Source organism: Lactuca virosa, chromosome 1 (genome assembly GCF_052849685.1).
Source record: "Lactuca virosa cultivar CGN04683 chromosome 1, Lactuca_virosa_CGN04683_v6, whole genome shotgun sequence".
NCBI classification, from domain to species: domain Eukaryota; kingdom Viridiplantae; phylum Streptophyta; class Magnoliopsida; order Asterales; family Asteraceae; genus Lactuca; species Lactuca virosa.
In genome coordinates, this window is record NC_136426.1 from 330,134,794 (window position 1) to 330,142,792 (window position 7,999).

Consider the following 7,999-nt stretch of genomic DNA (forward strand, 5'->3'; position numbering starts at 1 on the left):
AAGCAATGTACTTTGAATATGAGAGTTCGTTTCCATAGAGTTGATCTCCTTTGGAATCCTCTGTAATGACTGATGACAAGGTTTTGGTGACCCTGTGCATAACCATTACGAGAGGATCAATGCATATAAGTTTAAAATCTAACAGTTTTTTTGGTAAATGGTAGGAATTAGGAATTCTTACATTTACAATAAGGATTTGGGATTATGAAATGAGCATCATTGGAATCATGTTCAATTGATCTATTTCACAAAGTAAAGATCATAGACAAACATAGTGTGCATACTTGGAGTATGGCATAACTATTGTTTAGAAAAACAAAGTATACATGCTAGGAGCATGGGACGACTGTTGTTTTTGTTCAAGTATTAAGTTGATTATTTGAAACATTATACAATGAATAATGTGTAATCAATATGGTGATAAATAAAAGGTGGTTTTATTTATATTCAAAAGGGTTCTGAGACCATATTGGATTCGATTATTATTGTGTTTCGCTTTGCATGTTTTGACTTCCATAATAACTAGGTTATTCTTTCCGAATGATTAAGTTATTCAAACCATCCACAGTCGGTCATATGTTGGAAGTAGATATGAATCAAGACTGTCATGAGTTGGTTGTAGAGGTCTAAGATGTTGGACATGGCTACAACACTCATGAGTGCTCATAAGTTATGAGTATTGGATTCAACCCACGCTCACTTGCATCACTTCATGGAATTTATCTCGAGTGATCGTGAGACGGTAATATCATATAAGTCTTCAAACCTAGAGATATGAGTTGTTACCTATGAGTTGGTTGTGCATTGATTGCACGTAAACGCATCAGTAACTTGATGTTATAAAACGTGCCTTTGTGTATAATTCAACAAGTAGTAGAAACAAGTATATGAGTCGAAGTTTATCTGTTCCTTCTAGTCCTTGGAGGATTAGAAGCGATATCTGGGCCCCTCGATGATTTTGTTTTGACCTATGTACCGGGCCCGGTCAGAACCTAATTGATGTGTTCAATTTAGTTCTTTGTCAAACAAATCGGAAATCGGGAAACAAACTGCAGGACAATAAGTACGACGTTGTTCCATGTATTTGTCCGGCTGATATCATGAGAACAGAGGATTATATGATCACTTATCTAAAATGGCGCTTCATAGTTCAACAGAGTTTTCGAGAGCTACGATTGCTGGTTGGTTCCTGAAGTAACATACGCAAATACAGTTATTAGACTTATCCAAGTGGGAGACTGTTGGATAAGGTGTCTAAGTCCATAACTTATTTGGTATATACTTGACCCGACCCGACATGGTCCATTTGGGTTGCACTTCACCCAAACTGTTTATGGATAATTTTATGAGAATTGTATACTTACGATTTATTAATATATTATAAGTTATAATATATTAATATAAAGTCATGTTATTTAATTAGTTTTAATCTTGAATTAATTATGAATTGATTTAGTGATTAAAAGGAAGACTAATTAAATCATGGGCTATTATATTTATATGGTGTGGGCTAATACTCATTTGTTAATGGGCTAAGCTTATATGGAAGTCCATGGATGATCCATGGAGCTTTTAACCCATGGATCCTTGGAAGAGGAAAAGACATGGGTTATTAGGGTTTCACCCTAACCATGCACACTATATAAACAAGCTTATGTTGCATGAAAAAGACACTAAGTGTGTGTGTAAGTGTGGTGGCCAAAATCAAGAGTTAGTATACTCTCTCATACATTTTCCAAGTTTGTGGTGATTTGTGATTTCCATTTGAGGCATTCACATTATTGGTGCTTGGCTCTCAAACTCCAAGGAATCAACAATCAACAAAAGGTATGTAACTCATCTAGTTCTTTTATGTTTAAAAGTACCCCATGTCATGCTAGATAGGTTATAAACCTTGGAAAATAATATTTTGCATGTATCTTAGACAAACATAGATCCAAGGTTTAATAGGGTTGCATGTACACTTAGGAAGTGTTAGAATGCTCAAAACCCAACAGTATCTCACTTTCAGCAGGAGCATGGAGGGGGTTCCATGAATCATCAGTAGCAGTACATGGGCGAGGCCAAAGTTAGGCGAGGCCTTAGAACAAGAATACATTAGAGTATATTTCTTTATGTGATAGTATGTTTATGTTATTGTATGTGTATAGCGGGCGAGGCCCAGAGACAGGCGAGGCCTAAGAGAAACATATTTGTATACAGAGCGGGGCTCGATGTCAGGCGGGGCCTGATACCGGGCAGGGCCCGATGCCGGAGCGAGTCCGATGCTGGGCAAGTCTCGATGCAGCGGGCGGGAGCCCAGTATATGGTTATATGTATGGTATGTGGTAGGTTGGGGAACTCACTTAGCTTCGTGCTTACGGTTTTCAGTTTTGGTTTCAGGTACTTCCGGTAGTGGAGGGAAGAGCTCGGGATGACTGCATTGCACACACCAAAAAGTTTTAGCCTGGGATGTTTTACTCTGATATAATGAACATGTGTTTTGAAATGATACTCTAATTTTATATAATTTTGAATGAATGGGTTTATTTAATTATTTTTAAATGAAATTTTTGGTCATGATTTTTGGGGTGTTACAAGTTGGTATCAGAGCCTTGGTTTGAGGGATTCAGGCACACTCTCGGGTCTGTCTGAACTCAAAATGAGGACTTGGTATGAAAATTTCAAAAGAAAATCATTTTATAAAAGAACTTTGAGAAAAAGAAAAAGGGGTTTTGAATAGAGAAAATGACCTTGAAAAGAGAAAAGGGTGTGGTGCATGCAATCAGACGAGCTCAAGTAAGTTCTTCCAAATTACCCATATAAGTTTATGTTATGATGTGTGTATTAGAACTGCATGCTAGATTACGACTATGGATCTAGGAGGATACCTTATGTGTCTGTTATATGTGTATGAGCTTTATGAGTTGCATGCTAGTACAGATTCCTGATTAGAGGATAAAACAGTTTGATTGGATCATGTGGTTAGTTTACCCAATGCCCAAATGTTGCTTGCTATGTGCTTTTAGGAGTTCTAGTTATCTTTAACTAACTAGTAAACGAATATGTTAAATTACATATTACGAGGACTAAATAATTTCAGAAGGCTAGGTCTAGCCCTATTTCGCAGTTCTCGTTTGAGTCTAACCGTTGTAGGGTAGGACCTCTCATTCGAAGAATTATCTAGTCTTAGTAATATGTAATAGTATTCGCGAGCTAGTTAGGGGAGATAGCAGGGACTTCTTATGCAGCTGAAGGCAGAGAGTGAGTTGGAGGATACCCTAGGACAAGCCTAGGATGGGAGTAGTGCTGGGAGAAATAGTAGTAGTGAAAGGGACTTGGTGGAGTCGAGGAAATTCTTGAGGAAAGTAAGGATAGATGTGGAAGGTAGTATGGTCCCGTACTACTGAAAGCAGAGGATCTGTGCTCGATTCAAGAAGGGTTGAGATAAAACCATGGAACTTGTAGTGCATGTGTGATCCCTCAGTAGTGATGAGTATTCTGATGTTTGTTATAATATGTTGCAGAATGGTGACTTTGCGTACTAGACCAGTAGGCGGTTCAGGCGCTGGAGAGGGATCAGGCTCGGGCTCGGGCTCTGGAGCCGGGTATCTGGATGAGCAGATGAGAGAGTTTATTTCAGCCGAGATTACGCATAGTATTTTAGACCAGACTCCTTTGATCTTCGGTACGGTCAAGGAGGGCATCTTGGAGATTCTAGATGAGAGGATGGGAGCCTTCTGTACTGAGATGGTGGCCATGATGGGGGTGCGCACATTGACATTCAGAGAGTTCAGAGCTTGTGGAGCTCCATATTACCATGGGGCTCACAAATCCATTGCTAGCAGCAGGTGGTTGGCTGATGTCGCCAACACATTACGTACGAGCCGGTGTCCCAAGGGGGACAAGTTCTGACTCGCCTCCTGTCTCCTGAAGGATAGAGTGCACGATTGGTGGGAATGATGGATTATGAGCATAACAACATTCCTACGGTGTTCATGCAACCCTAATTGCTTTGATCTAGGTTTTCTAATTAAACATACAACATTGAATACCAAAGCAATAAACCCTAATTGACTAGCATACAAATCTGAAATTGACATATGATTAGGGTTAGAATCATTACCTTGATTGTTATGTAGCAATAACAATCACAAACCTCCTTGATCTTGACTTCTGAAAGCTTAGTGTCACAAGTGTCACACCTCTAATGGTTCACAAACACCAAGAGCAAGAGGATGACTTAGGAGAGGAGAAAGAGGCACCAAAAACGTCCAAGAAACTCCAAGGAATGCTTAGCCATGTTTTTGGGTGCTCTAGGGGTAGTTATATAGTGAGGCTATTAGGGTTTTGAACTAGGAAACCCTAATCTGACTGCTTAGGCCCTAAGCAGCCCATGGACTCCCTCCTTAGAGGCCTTGGACGAATTCTCATGGGTTTCCCCATAGATTTCGTCCACTCAGACCTCTATAGAGTCCATTAGCCCAATATCCAACTATCACACAATTGACAGTTCTAGCCCCATTTATTTAATTAATGTCTTTTAGCCACAAAATTAATTCTTATTAATTCTTGACTAATATTAATTAAACAATATGATTTCTCTTTTAATATATTATTCATATAATATATTAATAAATCATAATTAATCTCTTTCTCCACATATCATCCTATCAAGTTGCTTTGGTGAAGGAAACCCAAAAGGACCATGCTCGCAATCGGGTCAAGTACATACCAAAATAGTTATGAAATTAGACACTAATCCAACAGTCTCCCACTTGGATAAGTCTAACAACTATTCTGCGTATGACTTCAAACCTGATCAGCAATCGTAGCTTCCAAAAGCTGCTGTCGAACTCTGATCATATCAGAAACGTGTCCTTTAGATAAGGGATCATATATTCCTCCATTCTAGATATCGTATGAACTGAGACATGGATTTTAATCATACTCTCTGTTCATGTGTTGTTTCCCGATTTCCGATTTATGACACTGACAACAGACTACAATTGAACACATCAACTTAGTCCCGGCTTGGCCAAGCGCTTAGGGTGTCATCACTGATGGGTTTTGAGCACTACAACATTCCTATGGTGTACATGCAAACCCTAAAGCTTTGGATCAAGTTTGTCTAATGAACATGCAATAATCATCCAAAGCCATAAACCCTAGATCTAGCATGTGATAATCAATATTAACATAAGAATAGGGTTTAGATCTTACCTTTGATTGTTATGTAGTAATAACAATATATTCCTTCTTGTAATTGGCTTCTAAAAGCTTAGAGTCACAAGTGTCACTCCTCTAATGGCTCACAAACACCAAGAGCAAGAGGATGACTTAGGAGAAGAGAAGGAGGCACCAAAATTCGTCCAAGAACCCTAAGGAATACTTAACCACGTTTTTGGTGCCCTAGGGGTCTTTAAATATGTGAGGCTATTAGGGTTTTGAACTAGGAAACCCTAATCTGACTGCTTAGGCCCTAAGCAGCCCATAGACTCCTCCTTTAGAGGCCTTGGACGAATTCTAATGGGTTTCCCCATAGATTTCGTCCACTCCATCCTCTATGGAGTCCATTAGCCCAATATCCAACTATCACACAATTGACAGTTCTAGTCCCTTTTATTTAATTAATGTCTTTTAGCCACAAAATTAATTCTGATTAATTCTTGACTATTATTAATTAAATAATATGATTTCTCTCTTAATATATTAATCATATAATATATTAATAAATCATAATTATTCTCTTTTTCCATAAATCATCATATCAAGTTGCTTTGGTGAAGGCAACCCAAAAGGACCATGCTCGCAATCGGGTCAAGTACATACCAAAATAGTTATGGGCTTAGACACTAATCCAACAGTCTCCCACTTGGATAAGTCTAATAACTATTCTGCGTATGACTTCAGATCCTGATCAGCAATCGTAGCTTTCAAAAGCCGCTGTCAACTCTGATCTTATCAGACACGCGTCCTTTAGATAAGGTGTAACACTCGTATTTTCGACTAATAAGAATCAAATATATTTTGGACGTTAATTACCGATTGTTGAATTTAAATAGGTTGTATTGTTTTTATATATTTAACCGATTTGAAATTTTATTGATATATATATATATATATATATATATATATATATATATATATATATATATATATATATTATAAGTTATAGTTTCTATTATTTAGACTAAATAAATTGTAAAAGAAAAACGAGTGACTTAAAGTTTATTTATTATAACCGTTCATTTGATTTAGTATAGATATTATTATATATAATAAGTATATGTTACACCGGTTTTTCAAAAATAATTGTCTAGATATATATTTTATGATATTGATTATTGGTAATTAAATTTAAAAATATCATAATACATATTTGCTATATCTTTGGTACTATTTTATAAGTACGTACTAATATTTGTAAAACCTTTTCACAATATATTGATTGTAAAAAAAAATAAACAAATAAAGAATATAGTTTTTGTAAATTATCGTATTTACAAATACATATGTACATATTTTATGTGTCATGAATTTTGTAAATTTGTATTGTTGGCATTTATGGAGTCAAATGTGTTGTATAGCATTCAAATATTTTGTATAATTTAATAATATAAAAGTTTAAAGAATAAATAGAAAAACATACATTTAATATAGGATATGCATGAAACGTAAGCATATACTTTTGTTTGGATAAGAACATCCATTGAAACGAATTGGTGGCATGGATACATGGTGGAATATGGAGGTAGGTATGGTACAATTTCTCTTTCTCAATAGAGTATATATAGAGCTTCAGTAGAAGCTCAAATTCATAGAACTTCTATATTAATAAGAATCTCAATAGAGTATATATATAGAGCTTCAGTAGAAGCTCAAATTCATAGAACTTCTATATTAATAAGTAATATAGAAGGGAATATCAATCATCTCCGATGAAACATTATTTTACAATAGATCAAAGAATCGCATTGGAAATTATTGGGAAGTGAGACACACGTTCATTGTTTGAGGTGAGTTATCTCACTATACTATGTATTGCAATATATATCCATGTATGTTATGATAGAAAGCTAGTAGAGTAACAATATAGTCTTTATGTGTTTTTATGTTATTATACTTGAGTCATTGAGTATAGTCGAAAATATAGTCTCTATGTGCTTATTGCTACTATACTTGAACTAGTAGCATAAGCGTAAATATCTATGTGTTTAAATGTTATTATATTTAAATTATTACGGTTAAGTTAGGGGTTGACGGCGGAACGACGACAGGTCGGGAGCCTATAGACCCGTGTGTTGACGACGAAATGGCAGGTTTGCTGTAAGTCTAGATACACATATTATTGGTGGATCGGTGAAAGGTCGTGAGCCATTGATTGTATGCATGTATATGTATTGTGATATATGATATCTTGGGAAAACTCACTAAGCCTCGGCTTACAGTTGTTGAATAACTATTTTTCAGGATGTTTTTCTGATCGTGGAAAGGCTCCAGCATGACTGTACTCGCATCAAAGAAATTAATAATGTTTTTAGACTTCCGCTAAAACTCTCTTTTATGTTTAATAAATGTATGACAATGATATTTCAATAAATATGGGCTTTTGGACATATTTTCTATATGTTTAAAAAAAATTGTGTTGAAAATCGGGACGTAACAAGTTGGTGTCAGAGCTCTGGTTTGAGAGAATTGGATGAACACTTGTATGATTCCAAACTCAAACTAAGGATCTGAATAACTTTTATATATCTTTTGAAAGAATTTTATTCAAATAGAAAGGATGCAATGCGTACAGTCAGCCGGAGCTCAGAAAGGAAAGTGATTCCCAATATATCCATATTGTCTATATTTGTTGATATATGAATTATTAGAAATGCATGCTAGTATAAGGGCTAAGGATCTTTAAAGGAGTTGCATTTTAATTGTCTGATATCTAGTGTGCCTTTTAGCCCTAAGGATTGCTTTTATGTGCTACTTGAAACCTGTGCTGATATCAAAATAGTTACTAAGT

At 36.0% G+C, this 7,999-nt stretch overlaps 1 long non-coding RNA gene across 1 annotated transcript; it reads left to right on the forward strand.

The window, feature by feature from the left end:
• The first annotated feature begins 6,818 nt into the window (after window positions 1-6,818).
• On the forward strand, window positions 6,819-7,600 carry LOC145110404 (uncharacterized). The gene is made up of 2 exons (XR_013709788.1): window positions 6,819-6,998; window positions 7,453-7,600. It is a non-coding gene; the product is annotated as an uncharacterized LOC145110404 (long non-coding RNA).
• The last annotated feature ends 399 nt before the right edge of the window (window positions 7,601-7,999 follow it).